The sequence below is a fragment of the Pinus tabuliformis genome, chromosome 3_2, assembly GCF_031772625.1.
Source record: "Pinus tabuliformis cultivar Carrire ecotype Pingquan chromosome 3_2, CPIR1, whole genome shotgun sequence".
Classification (NCBI taxonomy): domain Eukaryota; kingdom Viridiplantae; phylum Streptophyta; class Pinopsida; order Pinales; family Pinaceae; genus Pinus; species Pinus tabuliformis.
In genome coordinates, this window is record NC_142302.1 from 94,241,802 (window position 1) to 94,267,151 (window position 25,350).

The 25,350-nt window shown below is 34.0% G+C and overlaps 1 pseudogene; it reads left to right on the forward strand.

Annotated features, from left to right (window-relative positions):
• The first annotated feature begins 5,731 nt into the window (after window positions 1-5,731).
• LOC149179992 (uncharacterized) overlaps window positions 5,732-25,350 on the forward strand; it is a 51,697-nt pseudogene continuing 32,078 nt past the window's right edge.

Genomic DNA, 25,350 nt, shown 5'->3' on the forward strand with positions numbered 1-25,350 from the left:
AAAGAGCACAATTATTCAACAACAACACTAAAAGAGCTATAAAGACATGGCATAATCAAACCTTATATGTATATTAATAAAAAGATTGTTTGCATCATAGTGATGAATATGACATTGGCCGCATAAATAAAAATGTATGTAGTGAGGGAAGCAACGAAAATGGATGGAAAAGGATGAATAACAATTATGGGATCCGAGAGCACTGTAACAAGACACAAATATTCAACCACGAGACTCAAAGAGCTATAAAGACTAATGTCATCTCATTGTTTTGACCTCAATTTGGTGGAAATAATTCTTATTATTAGTTCCTTAACTCCAACATAGTTTTTTTTTTAGATGGTACACCTGCTATATAGGATGAAAATAGGATGCTAAAACACTTGATCACTAATGTTTTATTTCTCACTGATAGTTATGTACATAAGCTACTAATTAAAAGCCATTACAACACTTCTCCTCTCACCAGTTCAAGAATACACCCAAGTATATGTAATAAAATGCTCTAACAACCCTACAATTAGTTGTTGATTAGAATCCATGGAACTCACATCCAAGGGATGACAATAAACCAAGTTGACTTTTTGAGGTTAGAAAGGTTGAATGCATATTTCAAATGCTAGTTTCAGTCTCTAAAGTCATGCTTCCAAGAATAAAACAAGCCAGTGACCTCCCTTTAATGATTGTGCCTCATGCAAACTTTCAACCAAAATTTTAAATATAAATAAGGTTGACCTAAGTTTTTTAAAGATAGTACCAGTCAAACTATAGGTAGAGGTGGCAACATTTGCGTAGAAGGTAGTACAAATTGTGTGATATGAGACATAGAAGCAAGTCTCTATGATTGTTTCCTTTATAAGAAAGGAATGCCGCTTGATGATGGTGTCACAGGGGACATGAATTCAAAGCTCAAGGGATCATAGCAAAGGGAAGATCCAAAATTTTCCCAAGATTTTGGTACCAGTCCTAATGGTCTTTATGTACCTATTAAATTATAGTCATTCACTGAAGCCATAGGGTGACCAACATAATGAGTTAAATTGAATGAATATGCCAAGCCAAAACTATAATTATTGTGGCCAGGAACAAAAACTTGAAGTGTTCTTAGCCTTGATTGTGAATTTGTGTTATGCTTTTAATGTTTTAGGTGATGAGATTGACTTGTTACACGTCTATGTCCTAATGCACCTTGACTTATTTGCATAAAAGACTATGTCTTAGTGGAAGTATCTATCATATTTCAATAAAAAATAATTGATGGCTAGTGCTCTTCAAACTCCTACATTAAGAAAAATATCATTCTGCGAAACATCATTCATCCTTACATGCTAAGGAAATCACTAAAAACGAAGGAAGGAAAAAAGAAAATGGAGAATAATTTGTCATCAAACTAATTAGATCAAAAAGACAACTAGGAGAAAGGAAGGCTACCCTTCTAGGAGGTCATCTCTTCTTTTAACTCATCATATGTCTATACATATGAGAAAATGGTCCATGCAAGGGTACATGCATCTATTACTCACTATTAGGAAGATTAGGTTCTGGAATCATTGTTTTCTCTCTCTTTAACCCTAACCACTTCTTTATGTCACTAGGAAAATATTCATAGTTCCCTGACTTATCACTTCCTCTACCATGATTCTCCAATCTTGGTTGAATATCTTCCCACAAGTATTCTTCTTCCTATGAATTTCTCTAGTTTCTAGACACCATTCTACTACTTATTATATCAATTTCCTCAGGTAGATGTACATGTGAAAGTAGTCCACATGAGGATCTTTGGACCCTATAATTTCCATAGGCATAAATTGGAGCACCATGCATTAGTTGATGCCTCCAATCATATCCATTCCTCAAATCATATGCTACACTCATAGTAGTAGTGTCAAGTTTCCTGAGGTGATCTCCATCACCTTTCCCACCCCAAGGTGTTTCCCACCCATTATCCTACTCTACATTCCTATCATTCAACCTTTCAACAGTCCTTGATGGAGAAGGAGTCCTTCCAACTCTAATTCTTGATGACGCCAAAGGAGAACCCCTTCCTCCAACACTTGATGGAGAAGGATCCCTTCTAATTCCAACTCTTGGTGGAGAGGAAATGCTTCCATCTCTTAACCTAGAGAGCAAAGAGGAATGTTTTCTAACTCCCATCCTTGACAAGGGAGAGAGAGGCCTTCCAAGTCTAATCCTTAATGGAGGAACATTGAAATCGTTATCATTATAGATTGTAGCAGGCTTCTGTCCATATCAAGTTTCAAGAAAAACATCTGCACTTTCTGGTCTATGGGCCTTCTACCAATAAGAAATAATAATCAGTGGTAATGTAGAAAGATATGAAACCTACAAGCCAAAATTAGTCCTACATGCATAACATATAATATCCCACATGAGGTCACGATCTAATGGTGAGGATGGGGCATGTGGGGCTGCCAACCAAGATTTGACTATCCAAGAGCATGATTATAGACGTTGGGACCACATACAAAGGAAATAGTACCTAAAAGACTTTGACACAGTAGGAACCCCCTTGTTGTAGCAGCTTTGCCAAACATGCAGTTTAGAACAGTATGAGAATAAGACAAATTTTTTTGTAGGTTGGCTACATGGAACTTTGTGCTTTTCCATTCAAGGAATTGAACACACTTAGGGGAGAAAGTCAATTTAAGAAGTTATAATTTATAAAATAATATACAACACCAAACATCAATAAAAATACCAAGTAAATGTGAACAAGAATCACATCGAAATCCAAAGATGTTCATCAATCCAAATAACAATAATAAAAATTGTTATTTAAAAAAATTATGAAGTCTATTGTAATGAAAGAAGCTAACAAGACAGAATCCACAATGAATTTAAAAAAAAATGCACAAGCATCAATGGTTTCCAAATCAATGTTCTCACACTAAGACTCAAACTCACTAGACTTAAAAAAGACTCGTTTAGCATGGGACTCAGCAAGACTCGATAACCTGGGAAAGACTCAACTAAGACTCTGGACAGTGGCGAGTTTCAAGAGTAATTCTTAGGGAAGACTCACAAATCTAAGCCAACTCAAACTACACTATTCCAAATTACTGTAAGCATTAGTTGTGAAACCAAGGTCAGATTCAACAAGGTTAGAACTGTGAAAACAATTAAATGAACTTTGATGTGCCACATATAGAGAGGTAATTTTCTAAATACACATAAATTATCATGATCAAATTAACCTAGCAAAAATAATCTTACAACTATATACATCATTGGTCACCATTAGGTGTAAACTTCAATTTTCGCATTATCTCAACAGTTGGGCTACATACCATAGAAGAATATTGTATGTGCTTGAAATAAAATTTAAAAAGTTCCCGAGAAAATTATAAAGTACATGCTTAAACTAAAAGTATGTGTTAACTCTAAATCACCTATAGAGTAAAATTTTGCTAAGTGTTTTTTATCTCAGAAAAGGGTAGAAAAATAATATACATTTAGTCCTCAAGAATCTTTAGGCCACCTTTTTAGAATTTCATGTATACATATGCAAGATCTCTTTGGTTCTAGATTTGATGAATCCTCAATTATCTATGAATTTGAAACCTTTACCTACCATTTGGACAATTTCCACATTTAAAAACAAAATTAATTTGCTTCACATCCTTACATTATCTGAGATATTTTTTCTGAAGTCTGGCATAGTTCATTTTTACTTGTAAATTATCCAAATTTCAATGCCATGGATCTTGTATAGCCATCTACTAAGCCTCTTGATACATAATCTTAATTTGGATCCCCTGATGAGGGGAATAATGTCCCCTTGAAATGTTGGGACATTTCTACATTCTAACACAGTTCATATGCATAGAGTATAACACAATCATGACTAGCAACAAAAATCTACATACTAAAATCATACTACTTTATCATTGAATTTGATTGGAAAATCCCCATACAATGTGTATGAAAAGTCACATAGGATTGGAAGGGAATTGTTTGATGATTCCCCTGAGTTCTCATTTGGGTTTGATAAGGATGGCATGATGCCTACACAAGATACAATCCATTCATGTTTTCTTGATATGAATGTTTCAGATGAACCTTTGTTTGACACTAACATTTCAAATGAACTTGATGACCAAATGCCAATGTAAAATAACTAAGTTGCAACTACTATAGAGGCAAGGAGGTGAAGGATAGATCTCAAAAGGGAAAATATCCCTAGTTAAGGTGGGAGTATATCTTTTATAAAGGTTGCAACATTGCTGGTTACATGATCTAGCTATTGGCTTTTAAAGAATGAGGATTTTTGTTCTTTTTCCAGTGCCTAGAAAAGCATTCGAAAGTGTATAAATTTTGGGATCTATGTAAGCTCAATTTTGTATTATTTCTACATTAACTAATCTTAGTTTTGTTAAAGGATTCAATTTAGTTTTTTAAAGTTTCTATCATGATAGTACAAAGTTAATTCTACCATAAATACAAGAAACATGGCTAGTTTGTCCAAATATATTTGTTTAATTCCAAAGATAATGTTGAATCTTGATTTAAAATTTAAATGCTAAAGGAAAGGCAATGTGAAGATATCTAATAAGGAAGTTGGGTTGATAGTGAAAAGATAGATCTGGAATAACCATCATACAAAATTAATCCAAATATTTTGGTTTAAATGCCAAAGGTAGTGTAATGTCAAGGGATTTGTGTCTATATCTAATCTAATAAGGAAACTCGGTTGATAATGAAAAAAATATATATGAAATGAGAAACATTCAAAGACAACAATGGTGCTTTGCATCATAAGGAAACTAATAAAATTCTAGAATTAGTGCTTTGTATAGTAAGAAATATGGTAGAAATTCTAGGCTACAGTTATATGGATAGAGTCCAGATGGAAAGACTCACCAGATGTCTTTGACTATGTAATTACCAACTCTTTATATAACTGGGGATATCTAATTACCAATGTAGTTTAACTTGCCTGAAACTCAACAAAAGTTTGGAAACCAAATTATATTAGATATAATATATTCAAATTATTTCAAAATAGTGGGAGATATTAAATTTGGCAAGGTTTCGAGTTTTTTCAAGTGGTATACTTGTTGGCAAGTTTTCTATTTTTTTAAGTAGAAATAATTGAAAGATTTCAAGGGAGTTTTTAACTTTTCTTTAAGTTTCTAAATTAAAGGGGGAAGGACCAGCATCGTAAGTGGTCCAGTATAAATTCTAGGTTACTGTTATATGGACAGAATCTAGATAGAAAGACTCACCAGCTGTCTTTGACTATGTAATTACCAACTCTTTATATAGCTGAGGCTATCTAATTACCACTGTAGTTTGACAGTTCATATCTGTGTGTGTGAAAGGTTGCATTAAATTTTCTCTCAAGACAACAATCCCCATTTCCTTTTGTTACAATATATAGCATTGACATTACCCTCTGAAGTTGGAGTAGGGAAAGTTTCTCCACCTAATTTGTTATGTACTTCTTTGGAATCTCAAGAGTCAAGCATGTGTTGTTTTAACAATTCCTTACAAAATAATAAATGGAAACCTCTGGTTTCTCCCTTTGTAAAGTTTTTCAATGTGTTAGTATCACCTTACCATGGGGTTTTTTGAACTAATTACTTTAGCCTATGTAGCATTCTTTAGTCTATGTTTGATCATTATTTATTCATTCTTCGTTGGTATTTGAAATGTTCTTGATTGTATTTGAGGCTTCCCAAGACAAGAATTCCTCCATGGTTTTTTATAGATGCTTCAAAGAACTTCAATGAAAAATCTAAAATCTCAGACTATGAAGATGGAAATGTTATCAACTCAATGGTTGTCATCTTTGGTATGATTCAACTTCATCTACATTCTTATTTGAGCTTTCACATAAGATGGAGAGAGTCATTGACATCAAGCTGACTAGCATTTCTTGCTTTTATAGGGCATGGATGATCCTACACTTTTAAGGTAATATAACACTTTGTCTACTCCAACCATGGAGAAATTACTGATATTGATGGACTATCAGCCCCATGATAATTTTGAAATAGGGTGGATCCTTTCAGTCATTCAATCCCATGGAGAATATAAAAATTCCCTCAACATCACGCCCATAATATAATTCGGGTATCAGGTTTTCGAAAGTTCTAACAGGTTACGAGAGCCCTATGAAAATTCCAAAGGTTAATCATTGGGATTTAACTTCATCTCAATTGGCATTCTCCTCTATCTACTTTCAAAATTCTGTGTAGAACGTTCAAGTTCAACAACATCACTGCTTACCCCAGTAGCTTGAAAGTTATATTACGAGCCTCCCACAAGTGAAATGTGACATATATGAAATAGCGGCACTAAGAACACCGACTATCTAGGGAGAGATCATGGTTTCCAAGGGATATATTGGCCAGAAGTGTTGTATTTCTGATTCTTACATTAACCATGGTCTAGATGCATTAAATTTGTTTGCAGGAGGAGAATTGTTTTCAACAAAAAAAAAATCATGGGAAAGAATTTCTTTGATGTGAATATATCTCCTTCAATAATGAATCCTCTAGTGCGAGTGAAGACATCAGGTCATAGTCAGGATCACATTATGGATGAAAGAAAAAGACACGAGAGATTGAGCCAAATATTCATAGCTCTTTCAACTATTATCCCTAGGTTTAAGAAGGTAATCCTATTGATATGCACATTGAATAATTTTGTGTCTAAAATTAAAGAGCCCATATGCAATGACTATCATTTGGCACAAAACTAGAATTTTCCATTCTGCAATGAATATCATTCTACATAGAACTCAAAATTTCCATTCTACAATGACTAGATGAAAATATTAAGCACCATGCACTAGTCAATGATTGTCTCACTTCCTCTGTGTCTTTTCCATTGGATGAGAATAAAGTGATATTCAATGGACATGATGAAAAGGAAGTAATCCAATCATCAATCAGAGATTGAAAAATAAGAGCACTAAGAAAGCATTATAAGTTGGCTTTCCAATTTGGGTTTTCAGGGTAAACAATGTCTTTGTGTAAGGACTTCTTTGTGGTTGTGGGATAGTTTCTATGTGTGAAATGCTTCACTTATATTTGTTAATGGATTCAATAATTAATGTCTATATGTTCATGCTAAATACTATGTATGGCTTATTGGTGTTCTTAGCTATGGTTAGTGTGCTACTTGTAGTTGAATTCATGGTTAAAATTAAGAATTTCCTACTATATTTCTGATATCGTCACTCATAAATTCCTTTTCATATTAAGTGACTAAAATCCTACAACTATGTAATGATTTTTGTCCATTTTTTGTTGAACTGAGTTCAATGGAAATTAGAATCTTGTGGTTGCAATTTTCAGTTTAAGTTTCTAATTATACATATGAAGTACACAAATTTAGTGATTCTGAAGCCATTATTAGTTAAACCATTAATTAATCATGATTGAATAAGCTTGATATCATACATAGTACATAGATCCACAATTCAATTACAGTTCTTAGAAATCATTGGAGATCCTGGAGAAACTGACCAGGAGAAAAGCATTGGCTAAGGGTCAATTTTCTTGAAAGAGAAGTTGATATGAACAAGAAAATCAATTTAGCAAATGAAGTCTATATGCTTATAAGAAAATTTACTTAGCAAGTGTAGTCGATATGCTTATAAGAAAATAGACTCAACAAGTGAAGTCAAAATTCTTATGAGGAAATTGACTTAGCAAGTTGAACTCAATTTTATAAGGACATAAATGTACTCAGCAATATGAATTTCGAAAGTCTCTAAGAGAATTTGTAAGGGCTAAAATAACCATGATTTCACTAGCTACATATATATCAAAACTAGTTTGTCTCAACATTCCTTTCTCATATGGGCCTTGACGAACTATAATTTTCCTTAAGAAACAATCACTGACATCTATAACTCTTTTCCAAGTAATGGATTCTGAATCTATGTCAAACCTCGCAAATTTGTTTACATCTTCGGGGGTGAGAGCATCAAGATAATCCTTATGAATGTCCAATTTCTCTAGATATTTCTTCATGATTTTTGCAAAAGTTTGTTTTCCTTCTTTGTTTATGGGGCATGGTCTATTAAATAGTGTAGTGTCTGATTGGGTTGCCTCACAAAAAAGTCATGTATTGATAGCAGCTGCAAGAAGGTTGTTTACAACTATAATAACATGAATATCTCCTATCAAGTGCAAGTTGAATTCATCCATTGGAATTACTTGACTGTATCCCCTCGTAGCTCCTCCTTTTATTCCAAAGGTTGATCCTTGACTCAATTGATGGAGGCATGTCACAACCTGCATCAGATAAGGTCAATGTTTTCATTGCATACCATATCAAAGAGACAAACTAAGTAGAGGAGAAAGACTCAAATGTAACCAAGAGATTACCCAAACAATGCTTGGAAGTTGGTGCACATCTAGTGGTAGTAACGTTGTCCAAGAAGATGGGGAGTCTGTGCCATTGAATGTGCACCTAGTCCAATCCTGTCAAGTCTAGGTTTTCTCTTTCAATGGATTACACATGAACATGAAATTGAATTTTGATAATGACCATTGACCAACCTACATAATTGGCCCTGGAAACAAGATATGAAAACGTTGTCCTCTTTAGTGCTCCTTGGACTAAGGAATGCAATGCAATGATCAAATGCATCGAGAACATTTCTCAAAAGCAAGGAAATTAATACAATAGCTAGAACTTATAAAAATATGACTCCATGCTGTTCTAAATTCCAATTCGCTGTTCTCAGTGATTGGCTGAAAGATCTCAATACTTGAAGTCTTGAAGAAATTAAATCATTCATCAATTAACATTGAGATCTAATAATTTATAATTTTCTATTTATGTTCTTCCAAACAATTAATCATTGAACCATTGAAAAAATTATTAATTTTGATGCCCTTTAGATTACCCCTTTCAATTCAGTATACTACTGGGTTTTACATATCGATAAAATAAATATAACCACTCAGTAATGCGCAATGTTCATAGATCAACCAACCAAAAGCATTCCATTCAATCGATTTGTTCAGCCAAAGACTTTTCTTGTATGAGATAAAATGATAAGTTCAGAAAGGTGGCCTTTTGGCCCAAGTGGGTGTCAAGTGCTTGCATAGGCCAACAATTGTGGTGGACTTTCCTTCCCCTAAAGGAGTGGGAGTAATTCCTCCAACCATCACATAGAATCCATTTTGGGAATGTTGTAGCTCCTCTACCACACTCAAAACAACCTGTAAATCTAATACAATAAGATAATATAGAATCATATTCAGCTGATTATATGCATAATAGGCTATGGATCTACATATAGAATGAAAATTAATGGCATCAAGCCATTTATATGGTTGATCATGATGAGATGAGATAGGGGTGTTTCAGGGAGGAAATGAAAACAAAAAAAATGATTTAAAAATAAAGCAAGTGATTAGATTGTTTCCTTGTGTCTTCCATACAAATCGTAATGGTGTGATTGAAGGCTAGGATCGTGTGCAATGGCCGATACATGATGGGGTTAAGTTTCCAGGGAGAAATTGAACTACACATGGAATCGACTAGCTCAGTTGAAAAAATAAACTAGCTAAGGAAATCATATCAGCTAAAAGGAGAATCAATCATTTTTTCGGTTGAAGGAATCCACCCACTCCAAAAAAAAATTCGAAATTTTGAGTGAGAATTTAGGCTAGGAAAAAAGGCACTCCAAGAAATTGACTTGGAGATAGTAAAATCAACCAGAGAAGGAGCTAAATCAACGTTCTAAAAGAAAATCAATTGATTTCTAAACAGGACTGGTTTTTAATATCAATCCAGTCAAAAACATTCAATTCAACAATATTATCATGTTGTTAGTAGTTACACACTTATACAAGAATAGACAAGAGAAAATTGAAAAACTCACCCAAACCAAGATCTACCAGAAATAGATTTTTCTCATTAGAAGTTCTAGGATGACCAAGTAAAACATTTCAGGCTTGGAATCTCAATGAACAAATCTAAAACAGACAAAATTGGTAGCCATTTCAGAACATACCATCCATGACAAATATTCATCGTGAAGACAAGCCACTACCAAACAAAACAAGCATACCCTTTTAAATGCAGTTTCTCTAAGTATTGATATTACCTCCACAGCATTGTATGCAACCATCTCTGTAGACATTCTGTTCCACATAGTGTTATATAATAGAATTTAGCTCAAATTGTATTAATAAAAAAAGTTTGGTCCAAAATCATAAAAATAAAACCCCAACATAATTTATAACTCACGCTTGGCCATATGAATTCCATGCATCCTAAAGGTTGGGCCCCAACATATCCATTACCTAAAAAAATGAGTTTGCAATAATTAGATACTAGAGAGATATCGACAATGAGAACATGGCTACATCCAAATATTCCATCATCATACCACAATGAATATTTCACTGTGTCAAACTCCACTGACTTCATACCATGTATCTAGTAATCTACATGTGCATTTAGTAAAATAAGTGCAATATCCAAAATTGTTGCATACCAGAATATAGTAATCTCCTTGACACCTTTTATAATGTACCGAAGGCAATTCATAACTACCATTAAGTGTACTAAAACAATATGATGGTAAATTAAGCATGAAACTAAATATATATAATTTACAACTTAACGAATCATGCCATGATAATTGCAAGGACTAATGATACATACTTCTAAGATTTTCACTTATATTTAGGACTAATATTAAAACCATTACAAGTAGAATAGCTAATTAAAAAAAGTTTGTGATGATGGATTTAGATACATACTTGTAAGTTGTCCACTCATAAGGAGGACTGTAATTACATCCTTTACTAGTGTGATGCTCAAACTTCAAAGCAACCTAATAAAAACACACTTTATTTGAGATCCATAAATGCAATCTCTATGATCTCATTAATTCAACAAATAACCCCTTGTCTAGAACACATTGGAGATAAAATCATATGTAAGAAACATAATAGTGGCCACATGACTTTCTTCAAGAAAACATTAAGTAAGTACCTCCATAGCATATGGAACAATGCACTCCATGCTGCCACTTACGCTTTAGCTAACATACACCTGCCCAGAGCTGCCTTTTCCCAACTTCCTCTCAATCTTATACATTGGAGAATTTCCCAACTAAACTTTAATGTTAAAATACCATAGAATTAAGTTTGAACCAATCATTGAGGCTAGAAGTAGTTTGGAATTTCTAGCCATGCCATCTTGATTTAAAACATGGTCAAATTTGGCATGTATTTAATGAAAGGAATTTTCAGTAACTTTAAGTATTCTTATAATAAGAACATTTTAGATGTATATGATTGAGATAAATGCACATATACCCTCTCAGGAAGAGGTGTAATGATTCCTTTCTCTTGCCCTCATTTTCAGGGTTTTGGGAGCAACTTCATCCCTTATAAACAAATCCAAATCAGTCTCAGCCTAAACCTTGGGATCAACATCAACTTGGATAATAGGATGCAAAATCTCAACATGTGGTGGCTCTAGCCTCTTTGCAGATCTAACTCCTATGCCCTTACCACCAGTAGTCCTCTATCTTGCACCAGAAATAGCAGGAGTAGTAGGCTTTACAACACCAACTTTTGGAAGAGGGAGAGAATTAGTAATAGGATTAATATTAGCAATCCTTCCTCTTCCTGCACCTCTCTTAATGTCTTTTCTCGGAACTTGTTCCACTGAAGCCTGTCTAGAAGGTTCCAAATTGTGTGCTTGAACTTGGACTTGTTGTTTTGATTTCACACGAGGTTGGTAAACACTACTATGTAGTTTTGACATCCATTCACCATGCATTTCACCCTTATATAAAAAAATCCCATCACGACCTGGCCCCAACTACAATATGATCAAATCCCTCTCCTACCTTACTTCACAACCTTCTTGACGTTTCCTTGGAATTTCTTGTTTAAATAAAAACATGCCCCTTTATGCTATAATCCACCCAACACAAAATTCTAAAAATCCTCAAACCTTTACCTGAACAAAATAAAATCCCTAACTTTATTTATTAAATTCATAACATGTAAAGAAAAATGAGTTTCCAAAGAGGGGATAAAACGAAAAAAAGAAAATCACATCTCTTCAAAACTCAAACAAAATTTAGTCACAAACAAATAACTTTGCTTACAATGTAGCACCAACCAAACCCTCTCATTTCCTAAAAGTTGTATAGATATCAACTAGGGGTGAATGATAGAAAGACCATTGAAAATTCAAGTCCAAAGATCATTATAACCTAATTAAGCACCCAAAAAAATCCATGTTCACAATAACCCATCCATGGCAGTAGAGAAAGAATTATGAGATAAAATGATAAAATAATAAAATAACATACATGTGGGAACAAATTAAATGGCTTTAGAGGTGTGAAGGTATTAAACCTAGAGAGGTTGCAAGAAGAGAGAAATTCAATATCAGTTACAGTTGAATGATCACAAATATGTAAACTTCACACTATTTGGATGGGCAAGGATGGATCCTTCATCAATAAATTGTTTGGTTCCTCCTCCACACTCCACCCCTTCCTCCCTCCACAAACACAAATATTTGATAATCATGAGAGCCGCTTGTCTATGTGTATGCAATTGGAATTATTTACTAACGCATATCTTGGATTAATTTTTATTTTCTCTACTTATGTACATGTCATTCAATTTATTACACTTGTTAATTCATTATGTATTTTTTTAAGGAAGATAATTATATTTTATTATTATTTAAATGGGTTAGTTTAAGTGGTCAAAGTCTTTTATCATTGACAATCAATTTCAATGAGAATTTTCTTCAAAATTGTGGAGTTACTCCTGAGGTAGTGGTTAAATGTGTAGTTACACCCATAAAGATTATATTAAATGGTTTTGTGACCTATGCAAGCGTAAGTGGATTAAATCTCACCATGTTTCCTTTAAATTAAAAAATCTATAACGGTTAGCTTAAGTGTTCCTGAGCTAGGTGTGAGGCCTATAATCTTTCCCTTAAAATTAGGGACATCATAGATTCAACTCTTTTGATCCCTTCAAGATTAGGCTATGTAATTAAGATTAACAGTTTACCCCATTTAACATTCATGGATCATGGAGAAGTTCCCTTTTGATCCCCTCAAGGTTAGGCTATGTAATTAAGACTAACAATTTACCCCATTTAATATCCATGGATCATGGAGAAGTTCCCTTTTGATCCCTTGAAGATTAGGCTATGTAATTAAGACTAACATTTTACCCCATTTAACATCCATGGATTATGGAGAAGTTTCTAGAAGGTTTTCTCTAAATCTACATGGAAAAATAAGTTATAATTTTTATCATAAAAAATAATAAACAATACTATCTTTGAGGTTTGGTATTTTTCCCCAATTGGATCTAGTTTGGTGGTTATGGAGGAGAAATATGTCATCCACTATAGATTCAAATCCCAATGGTTTTCTCTATTTAACATACATGAATTATGGTGACATACTCAAAAGGTTTGGTGTTGTCTAAAGATTCTATGCTTTGGAGTTTTTGGCTGGAATATGACAAAATGATTTCTTTTTAGATCATATTTTTGGTTGTTTAAAATTAATTTTTGAATGCATAAATAGATTCTACACCTTGAAAAATGATTGGCGCATTGAGACTATGTAGAGTTAATAAATTGAACTTGAGATTCCAACAAATTCTTATTGTATTTCAAGCAAATTTGACAGAAAATATCACTGTAAAGCCTCCAAAATGTAAAACAATTAGACTTAGGAAAACAGTATTCCACTAAGATTTCTTTGGAAAAAATATTTATATTTTATCCTAAAAAATAATAAACAATACAATCATAAGGTTTGAGGTATTTTTGTCACATGGATTAGTATTGATGGTTATGGAGGATAAATGTTATGCTTCCCATGTGGATTCAAATCCCCACAATTTACCCTATTTCACATTCGTGGATCATGGAGAAATACACAAGAGGTTTTCTACAAGGGTTTCTTCAAGGAAAATATATTATTATATATTTTATTATTTAAAATAATATACAATATAGCTTTTAAGGTTTGAGGATATTTTTTCAATTAACTCTATGTAATTAAGACTAATAACTTGCCTCATTTAACATCCATGGATCATGGAGAAATTTCTGGAAAGTTTTCCACTAGGATTTACACGGGAGAAATTTTTTTACATTGTTTATCATAAAAAAATAAAAAATAATGTATTATCTTGAGGTTTACACGCTTTTTCTAATTGGATCTAGTTTAGTGGTTAGGGAGGAGAAGTGTGTCATTCCCATGTGGATTCAAATTCCAATGGTTTACTCTATTTAACATCCATGAATTATGGGGACATACTCAAAATATTTGGCATTGAAATATATTATAGATTTTATTATCTAAAAGAATAGGCAATATAATGTTTAAGGTTTGAGGTGCCTTTGTCATATAACTCTAGGTAATTAAGACTAATAACTTACCCCATTGAGCATCCATGGATCGTGGAGAAATTCTTGGAAGTTTTTCCACTAGGATTTACATGAAAAAAAGGTTATATTTTTATCATCAAAATAATAAGCAATGTATCATCTTGAGGTTTAGGCGTTTTTTCCAAATGGATCTAGTTTAATGGATAGGGAGGAGAAATGTGTCATTCCCATGTGGATTCAAATATCAATGGTTTACTCTATTTAACATCCATGGATTATGGGGACATATTCAAAAAGAAAAAATTCTTATTAACCCTTAAAACCCTTCTATATCAGTTTCAAACTCTCTTTGTTGTCCCTCCTTCCAAAGGGTGTATAAAACTATTATATATTGTAAACTTATACTCTATAATATTGTATAAAATTGTTATAATTTTAGCATTATGTATGGATTCATATACTCCTTTAAAGGGGTCTATGAATCCATCTACCTAAATTTTAACATTGCAGATGGATTTAGAGACCCCTTTAGGGGTCTTTAAATTTTAAAATTGCATATGCAGTGTTAAAATTTAGTGCAATGTAACACTTCAGTATAAAAATTGCAATTTTCCATATATGGAGTGACAAAATTAAAAATGACTAATTCATATACTTCTTGTACTTATTAGTTGGTCATATTTTCATTCTTGTACTATAAAAGTCATTTATGTCAATCATTCTAAATTTTGTCACTTATTATTTAGTCATATATTTTAGTCTTAGACTAAATTAGTATTTTAAGTTAGTCACTTTTAGTTGGGTCACTTATTATATAGTCATATATTTTATCCCTAGAATAAAATAGTCATTAAAGTTAGTCATTTTTAGTTGGATCACTTACAATTCCTCAAATTTAGTAGTAATTCACCTGAAATAATTGTGGTGGCTAAATGTTTAGTCATGTGGTCACTAATCTCTCATTTTGTACTAGTGAGAGATTGAGATGCAAGCTCCGCGGGTTTAAAGTGAGATCTAGCCCACAAGTTCAAAGATATTTTAACCAGTCGAAGCTTTGACTCTTAGGTGTAATATGACAACCGCCACACCTTAATGGACCATGCTTGTGTGATCGAATCCATAAATCCTTCCTTTTGTAGCTAGAGGGGATTGAAACAGAATGGAAGAGGGACTAAACCCTCTAGAGAGTCTATTTCCAAGATGATTGGTTGACGATCAGAGGCCCCATGTAGAAAAATGTATGAAATATAGTCAACTCTCTTAAGAAACCAAGAGTTGTTCAAGAAAAATTGGTCTAGATATGCTACAATATAGTCCTTCCCACTCCTTTTTCTTATCTAAGTGAATTTCTCTTTCTTTGAAATGATGTCAATTATATCCCAATCTGAAATTAGATCTTCTGTTCTTTCATGGAATGGGTCTCTCACCATAGTACCTCTTCTTTTTTCTCTATTGAAGAGTATGGTGTTAAAGTCCCCGCCGATGATGCATTCAACATTCCACAAATATTCTTCCAGATTGTTTAGAGTGTCCTAGAAATCTTTCTTTTCCTCATATGTTTTTGGACCATAAACATTAATTACAGATAATTTTTCCTTCATATCCATTTTCTCCAGCAATACTACTATCCAAAATCATGATTTAGTGCTTGATATTAGTGAAAAATACATTGAAGCCCAAAAACATCCTAGTCCTCCAAAGGCCCCGACTGATCCCTACACTACACTAGATCCATTTCTCCAAAATTGATTTGAAAACCCCAATATCTCATCTTCTCCTAATTTAGTTTATTTTAGAAATAAAAGGTGTGGCTTTCCCTACTTGATCAAATATTTTACATCATGGTATTTTATGGGGTGTTGTTACACATCATTTTGTCACTTTAGGAAAATGACCATTGACTTGGATCTTTCACTATCCACCAATGTGTTCCAAAGCATCCCATTACAAAGCTAAAATCCAAACTATCTCAAAGAGAATGCAATTCCTGGATCCCTAGGCTCAAAAACCTATTTTTGGCTTCCTGTCCAGTTCCCTAGTCAATTTCTGTGCATACACATAAGAGGCCATTAGAAACTACACATAAGTGCACTCTGTCTTACACTATGGCATGCTCACATGACTTAATGCATGTAAAAATAAAAAATAAAGTCTAGAAACATTGTTAGTTGGATCTTTCTCAACTAATGAGCTTCGAATGGATACCTATCCAACCCCGATCCCTCCCATCATGGAGCTACATCCCTCTCTTTGTGGAACCCCTATCCCACCATTGTTGGATCTCATCTCCCGGGAAATGGATCCCAAACTTCCCCCTCTTGGCCTATAAATGTAGCACAAGCCTGAGGATTGAGGAGGAATATTGGAAGTAGGCTTATGCTGCAAAAATAAGGTTAGGAGACTATTCATTCAAGGAGAGGGTTGGAGATTATTGAGAAGAGACTTGTAACATCAAGGATTTGAGGTTGTAAGTTTATTCTCCATTTTATTAATATTAAATCAACTACTCTTTCCCAATTATGTCTTCTTTGATATCATTTTTGGAATTCCTTTATCACTCACATAGGTTATGATTACATATTGATAAATTTATGATATATGATTGAGTTAATTAGTTCATTTATATTTTATGCTATATACTGGATGTTTTGATCTTGTGTATGTTTCTGTTTATCTAGATCTCCTTCAAGACATCATGTTATGAAACTAGCTCAAGAAAAGATAGAAAAGATAGATCAACGCCTTAGAATTCAGCCTCTTCGAGGGGGCAACCTCCTTTACATTACATAAATGAACAATTCTTGTATGATACAAATGAAAAGACCTCCTTTCTATATATAGGAGTCTAAGGGGTCATAATATAATCAGAGCCGACATAACAATAATAATGTAAGGGCACAATAATAATAATAGTGGGCTTCTATGGGGCACAACAGTAACAATATGGGCACTACATGGGTACATCAATATAATAAGGGGGTTGTACTAATAACAATAAGGGGTTACATTAGTAGTACAGGGGCCTAACATGCCCCTCTCCTTCAAAAAGCGTTGTCCTCAACGCTTGAGTAGTTCTTGATGCTTCTGTATAAGATTTTTGTCCTCCCATGTGGAATCTTCAGCAGGCAAGTTCTTCCACTTGATGAGATACTCTGAAATTGTTCGATTTCGTAGCTGTCGGGTTCTTGTTTCTGTGACTACTCCAGGTTCCAATATGATTTTTCCTTCCTCTTCAATTTCTGGCAATATTGTTTGAATTGGGATATTTTGCAACTTTTGAAAAAGTGGCCATACTTCTTCGTCCTTCTTCCATTCATCCCTTGCTTCATTTATCCAATCTGATTGGATAATAGAAATAGCACAAAACAATGCTTTCACATCCTCATCCTTGAAGAGTCTTCCCATTCGGTAAGGTCGCCATTTTTTAAGTGCATGTAGTATTGCCAACATTTCCTTCTCATAAATAGCTTGCTTGAGATGTAGCAGTAAAAATACCCAATCACCTACATCAAAACATTTTTCACTACGATGTTGATCTACTTGTTGTTTCGTTTGATTTTGCACCGAAGTGGTGTTATCCTTTAAAATTTGGAGAACTTATTGTTGATGCTCAATGTGATCTTTCACTGCTTGAACCTTTTTCTTCTTGATATGTCCTTCTATCTCTGGAGTTTGAGGAGTGGTAATTTCTTCCAATCATTTACAAGATATGGTCAGATTCATTTCTTGATGCTCGATGTGATCTTTCACTTCTTGAACATTTTTCTTCTTGATATGTCCTTCTATCTTGATAGTTTGAGGAGTGGTAATTTCGACCAATGAATTACAAGATATGGTTGGATTCATTTCTTCTTTATTGATGTGATCTTTCACTTCTTTCACCTTTTTCTTCTTGATATGTCCTTCTATCTTGAGAGTTTGATGAGAGGTAATTCTTGCCAATGCTTTACAAGATATGGTCTGATTCATTTCTTCTTTCTCTGGGGTGGGGTCCTGGCGTATATCTTCTTCTTTTGATGTTTCTTGATCCTTTTCTTCCTCCTCTTCATATTCTATGTAAAATAATTTCTTCTCAGCACACTTATGACCTTTAGTGCATTTTCTATCACAATTGTAACAAAGCCCTTTTTCTCTTTTTTCTTCCAATTGTTGTGGTGTAACCTTTGTAGGTTGTGGAAGGCTAGGAGAAAAAACACTTCCATCTTTATAGTTGTGAGGGGCATGCTTCCTAGTTTCCATAATTTTTCTTTCCAATATGTCATAAAGCCCTTTTACTCTTTCCAATTGTTGTGGTGTTTCTCTAAAGAAGGCGTTGCTCTTTGTATCCTTGTAATGTGCTATCATTTCCTCTGTGAAAATTGACCACGTAACAAGTTGTTTACGAGAACAAAGCCCTTCATACCATAAAAATTGATCTGGTTCTAAATATGAAGATGCAATACATACCTTTTGTAACAATGTTACACCATGTAGATCAAAATATTGCTCCATCTGAAGTATCCAATTTACCGGATCCTTGCCATCAAACTTCCTCATCTTGTTTTTTTCTTGATTTTAGGAGCTCGATATTGAAATGACTCTAACTCTGTACTTTTGGGATATTTAAGTTTTGAAATTGTGATCTGTAGTAGCCCTCTGTGTCCTCTTTCCAATGCCACAAGTCTGACCCAAATTGGATTCTCCAAGGAAGAGTTATGCGAAATCTCCCACAGTGACTTGATTATAGACTAGTTCAGTAGAGCGAACTTGTACAATGTGCCACTAGTCACTGTTTCGACCTTTGGATTTGAAAAATGCATACAAGAAACTACAGTCCGTCCTCTTTCTATACCTTCTTACAAAATTTCAATCTGATCCCTAGAGAGAAAGTTATGACGATTTTCCCCAGGCCACCTGTTTGGAATGTAATTCAGGAGTCTGCAAAAATACTAAATTCCTCAGATCATATCTCCGCAAATATAGCGCGAAAAGCTCTGAAATTCAGACCTGAGGTTCAACACAATTTCTTCTCAAATGGGTTTTTTTTTCAACTTCTGAAATGTCGCAGAAAAAAAGTTATAGCGAAAATTCCATGATGACCTGTTTGGAGCAGCGAAACCCTAGAATCCAAAGCTCTGATTCCAAATGTTATGAAACCAGCTCAAGAAAAGATAGACAAGATAGATCAACGCTTTAGAATTCAGCCTCTTCGAGGGGGCAACCTCCTTTACATTACATAAATGAAAAATTCTTTGATGATACAAATGAAAAGACCTCCTTTCTATATATAGGAGTCTAAGGGGTCATAATATAATGAGAGCCAACATAACAATAATAATATAAGGGCACAATAATAATAATAGTGGGCTTCTATGGGGCACAACAGTAACAATATGGGCACTACATGGGTACATCAATATAATAAGGGGGTTGTACTAATAACAATAAGGGGTTACATTAGTAGTACAGGGGCCTAACACATCATGGAGAAGTTGTGGGAAGCGATGGAATGATCTCTAAAATCGAGAAGAAGCAAACAATCGAAGACATTGAAAGGGACTTCATGAGGCATTTCGATTAAACAGTAATTGACCTATGTCATATTGTTTGTTTCAGTCAATCTTAAATGAGGGAAAGGTAGCAATTATTTGTTGTTTGTTACTAGGTTTCTTTGAGGTCTAGGGAGATTTCTCTTGTCTGCAAGAGGGATTAGTTTGACTAACAAATTGGAAACTCCATTGGGTAACCTCCCACTCTCCATTATTTTCATTGTTTGACATTTTGATCCTTCTGTATAAGCAATCTTTGAGTTTTTAGAAATGTTGAAAATCTAGATTTTGTGTTTTATTTGACTTTCTTTTTAACTTTTATAAAATTTCCCACTGTGCACACTTTAGTTTTAGGAAAAGAGTGCATATCTACACACTTTTCGCTTTTCAACAATGCATATGTGCACTGGTTTGTTCTATGACTTGCGCACATACCTGGAATTTTTTAAAATTTTGGTTTATCCTCATCAAGTCTAGAGGTTTTTTATTTTTTATGTTTAATTACACTTGTTTACTTTCAGGAAATCTCCTCCTTATTTTGATTTAACCGTCTGGGTTTCTTTTTGAAGAATTCTCTACTTTTGAAAATTAGGGTTTGAAGTGTAATATGGTGAATTGCTAATTAATCAATGGAAGGAATAGTCATTGCTGATAGTTTGAGTCTGTCATTTTTTATGTTAAAGCATCATATTAAGTACTTTGTCCTATGAATTGAAAAGTATCATTAGTATTAAGAAAAATTAGGGTTTTACAAGAGAGCACTTGTGGTTGGAAGTTTATTGTTTTTCCAAAGTGATTACTGATTATTTATTTCTTTAAGACAACATAATATTCTTATTTATAGTGATTTGCAACTCATTACATCAAATTGAAATTATAACTTGTGTATGTTGAAGGAAGAGTTTATTGATTGTTTGTTTGGGTATGCTAGAAGTTGATAAGATCAAATTTTTTCTTATTGTAACTTAGATTTTGAAGAACTTAGGTTGCATTTCTCGAAGAAGAGCTAAGAATAATGTATTTTTCATTCTCTTTGATATGGATTTTGAAATGATTCATTGATTCTTGTATTTTTCAAAAAGTTAATGAAACTTTTTCCTTTATTTTAGTTATAATTCATCGAAAAGAAAAAAGTACAATTTCATGTTCGTTTGCATAGGTTTTGAGTCAAGTCATAACACCATCAGTTTCACGTCCATTTACCTGATGAGTAAATAACGACTCTTAAAATCAATGCTAATAAAATAAATTAAGAAATTTTTATTATTTTAGAGCTATTTTCCACCTAAATTAGATCAGGCGTAGGGATTTTGAATAGGGAAGTGAGTTAACTTTCCAAAGTTGCAAACAAACATTAACATCTTGCAATAGGGAGAAAAATCCATTTATTGCAATTTTTCTCTAAGAAGATCCCCTTACAAAAGAGTCAAGCATGAGATCATATCAGACTTAATGGAGTGATTGACCCCAATTCATTGGTTATAGTAGAGTGATTTACACATATTAAAAATGGTTATGAAAGGTACATGGGAGTAAACCTCAAATTAACCATGTTGAGGAGATTTCAAGGGGATTAAGCTTTGTTACTCTGTCCTTGTGTGTACACCTGATCTGCGGTTGTCCCCCTAGGTTAAATTGTTTTACGTGGTAACCTTAGAGACTATAATATTAGGGATTTTACCCGAGGTGAAAACAGAGGGGAATTCTCTGTTGTACCTGGAACAAAAGTTGGTTAGACTCACTTGGATCATTTTGGAGGGTATTATTCAATTGAGATGGCATAAATGAAGTTTACTTGCACTAGATTGTGTACATTAAGAAGGTTGTCATTGTAACTAGTTCCACCTGCACTATCTTTAGCCACTTTTCACTTTGATCTCTGTGAAGTTGGATTTCATCACGAACTAATGATTTCACTAAGGAAATATTTTTTGCATGGTTTTCTTCCTTAGATTTACTAGCACATGTTATTTGCTTATTTTTAATTTTTACAGACCAAAGGTGTGGATTGTTATTTTTCAATTGTTAATACTAATAGTAAATTTGTCTAAGTTGAATCTAATGGAAACAATACCAGAAGTTACTGATAACGACCTTCATTTTAGCAAGAACCCTAATCCTCTCTTTGATTTTGCAAATGTCAGTCCTCCTTATATGGCTACATTTTTACTTCATGGATTCACAATAGGTTTACCGATAGGGTTTTTTTCAACTTCTTTGATACAAAATACCTAAACTATTCCACCTCTACCGAGTTTTTCACCTCAACTGAGTTCATCATCTCAACGTCACTAGCCTCTTGTTGACCCTTTACCTTCTTCACCCAACATGTCCTCTTCTCCTTCTTCTTCTTCGCTTGGTAAAAGCCTCGATGCTAGAAACCAGGTGACTAAGAAGAAGAAGAAAGGGAATAATAAGAAGAAGAGAGATAAAAAAGACTTCAACCAACCAACCATGGCTATAGGTAATGGTAATGTTAAGGAAACCTCTAGCATGCATCGCAAGCCCATATACCCTTGCAAGCTTTATAAGGGTGACCACTTCCTTATTGATTTTCCTAGTATTCCTAAGGTCTTGGAAGTATGGTCAAAAAATTCTTATCAACCTATCGTTAATCCATAAACCAGTGATTGTGAGGCTCCTGGGAGAAAGGGTAAAGTTAGGTTTCCTTGTTGGTTATGCAAAGGGATTCATCATAGTCACCTTTCCCCTCATATGGATGAAGCCTCAAAATTTTTGGAAAACATTACTATTTCATAGAAACAACTTCCAACTGGTTACGTAAACTTTCTCCCAACCTACCACCAATTGACAAAGTTATTGATCTAATTCCATGTACAATCAATCCCACTCTTCCATTAGAGAGTGAAACACACATCACCTAGGTTGATGAGCCATTGGTTGATCAATTGGTCAGCTTGATATCATTTTTAGTTGATCCCACTCTCCCTTTAGAGAGTGAAAATAATATTGTCGCTTAGGTTCTTCTTATTACTTCAGATTCCTCTACACATGGGGGCATTTCACCTATTCCCATTGATCCCCCTCCAAGTCACAAGGCTATTTCATTTGATTGGAGTAGGTTAACATGAGCTTGTCTTCCTTCTTCCACCCCTTTCCAAATCAAGCGTATGGTAAGAATGTGCAATGCAAAAATGTAGATGAAGGTGCTTATAGTAGTATTTTATCCTCTTCTACTTGGAAATCTTTGGGTTCCCCTCAACTTGGGCCTATTATAGATAATCTTTCAGCATTTAAAAAAACTATTAGCGAACCTTCAGGGATCCTTCCTAAGTCACCTATTACTTTGGAAGGTAAAATTTTATGTATTTATCTTATGGTAGTCCAAGGCCCCTTGGATTTAAATTTTATCCTTGGGCGAGACTATGTCTATGCCATGAAAGCTGCCATATGGACACTCTTTTGAGTGATGTATTTTCCTCACAATGGAAACATTGTGACAATTGACTAACTTTCGTTCATTGATCTTGATTCGACTACAAGCCATCCGACATCCATGAATGTTCCTTATATGCAAGTGGTATCTACTCGACCACATGTTACTTATGTGGAAATGAGTCCCATGTTTTCAATTACCAATGCAAGTAAGCCTCTCATTGTTTGCTTGAATTCTTATGACTTAGATCCGGTAATTGACATAGGGAACCTTACAGGGGAATTTGAAATGGATTTTCTTACCCCTTTTGATTCTCTTAACATGTATTCCTTCCAGAGATCTATTATTCCTTTTGATGAAGATATCTTGGAGGCCATGGTAGGGAAACATCCCTTCGCATGTGTTTCTTCCAAAAGGAAGCCATGATCCTGTACCCAAGATGATAGTTCTTCTATTGTGTCAACCTCACTAAAAAACAAAACAGATTCTTATGAGCATACTTATTTTTGTTTCAATCTCACATAAACATGAAACAACCTATGAGGTTGGTTCTTTTATTGTGTCAACCTCATTAAAAAATGAAACAAATACTTATGAGGATGGTTCTTTTACTATGTCAACGTTGTTAAAAAATGAAACAAATACTTATGAGGATTGTTCTTTTACTGTGTCAACCTCGTTAAAAAACAAAACAAATACTTGTGAGGATGGTTCTTCCATCGTGTTAACCTCATTAAAAAATTAAACAAGTGCTTGAGAGGATGCTTCTTTTATTATGTGAACCTCGTTAAAAAATGAAGCAAATTGACTATGAGGATGGTTCTTCTTTTATGACAACCTCGCTAAAAAATGAGACAAACTTTGAGCATAGTTATTTTCATTTCTAGCTCGCATAAAAATGAAACCACTTTATGAAATTCATGAGCATAGTTCTATTTCAAGCTCTTTAAAAAATGAAACAAGTCCACTTTTAAACTGAGTATTTTATGTGATTTTATCAATAAACCTTTATTTCATCTGTCTATATCGATTACTTAAGAATATCAAACAAATATCGGGGGGAATGTTCTTCTTCATGGGTACATTGTAATTATGTTTTGTATGCAACAATTTTTCAGTATCTTTTTACGATTTTCTATTATTTGTCATGTTTATCTTGCGTTACATATGATTACTGATGCATTGACATTGGTAAACATACGTAAGAAAGTGAAAACAATATTCATCCATATATTGTACAAGATAAAATGAAATAGAAGTAGAAGTTTTCATTAAGTAAAATGTCTGTAAAAAGTATGTTTTTACAAAAATTTCATCCAAAGACATGAGTCCCTATGGCCTTTAATATCCAGACATGCCAATACGTCATCAAAAACCAAAAAATTAGCCCTAATATTAGCATCTATGCATTATGATCATAGTAGAAGACACCAATGTGAGCTACTGATTGTAGCAAGAGACTAATAGGTCCAAGAACCCCCACAGTGTGCCTCTAATAATAGAGAGGCAAGTCATCAATCTCGACATCCAGCATGTCCAAGGTCAAACTGTCAAGGTTTTGCTCCAGCTCAATCAATGCCTCTATTGCGTCCAGGTTCTACACTACGGGAGATATTGGTTGCTCACCACGTCTGTCATATCTATGTAACCCTGTCAGTCTCACTGGGACCACATCTGCATGATCATTTCAGAAAATTAGTTTTGGATGCCAAAAAACAACAAAAAAATGAAAAATTCACAAAACAACCAAAGTGTGAAGTTTTTACCTAGATCGCCCCATTGCATTCCAGTTGGTAGTGGCATATTGATATCACCTGTGTAATCCATGCCTGCATATCGAAAATATTCAATAATGATGATTTTATTTTCCATCCACCCAAAGAAATCAGGAGTATATCAAATATTTGGTCCTTGACCACCTCCGTAGCAAGTTATCAGTGTGAACCATTTAACCATGCGAGGGTCTCGAGGTCCTCCTATCTCTATAGCTATCGATGGAGTGAGAAGAGGGATCTACTCTAGAGGAAACGAGATGAAAAT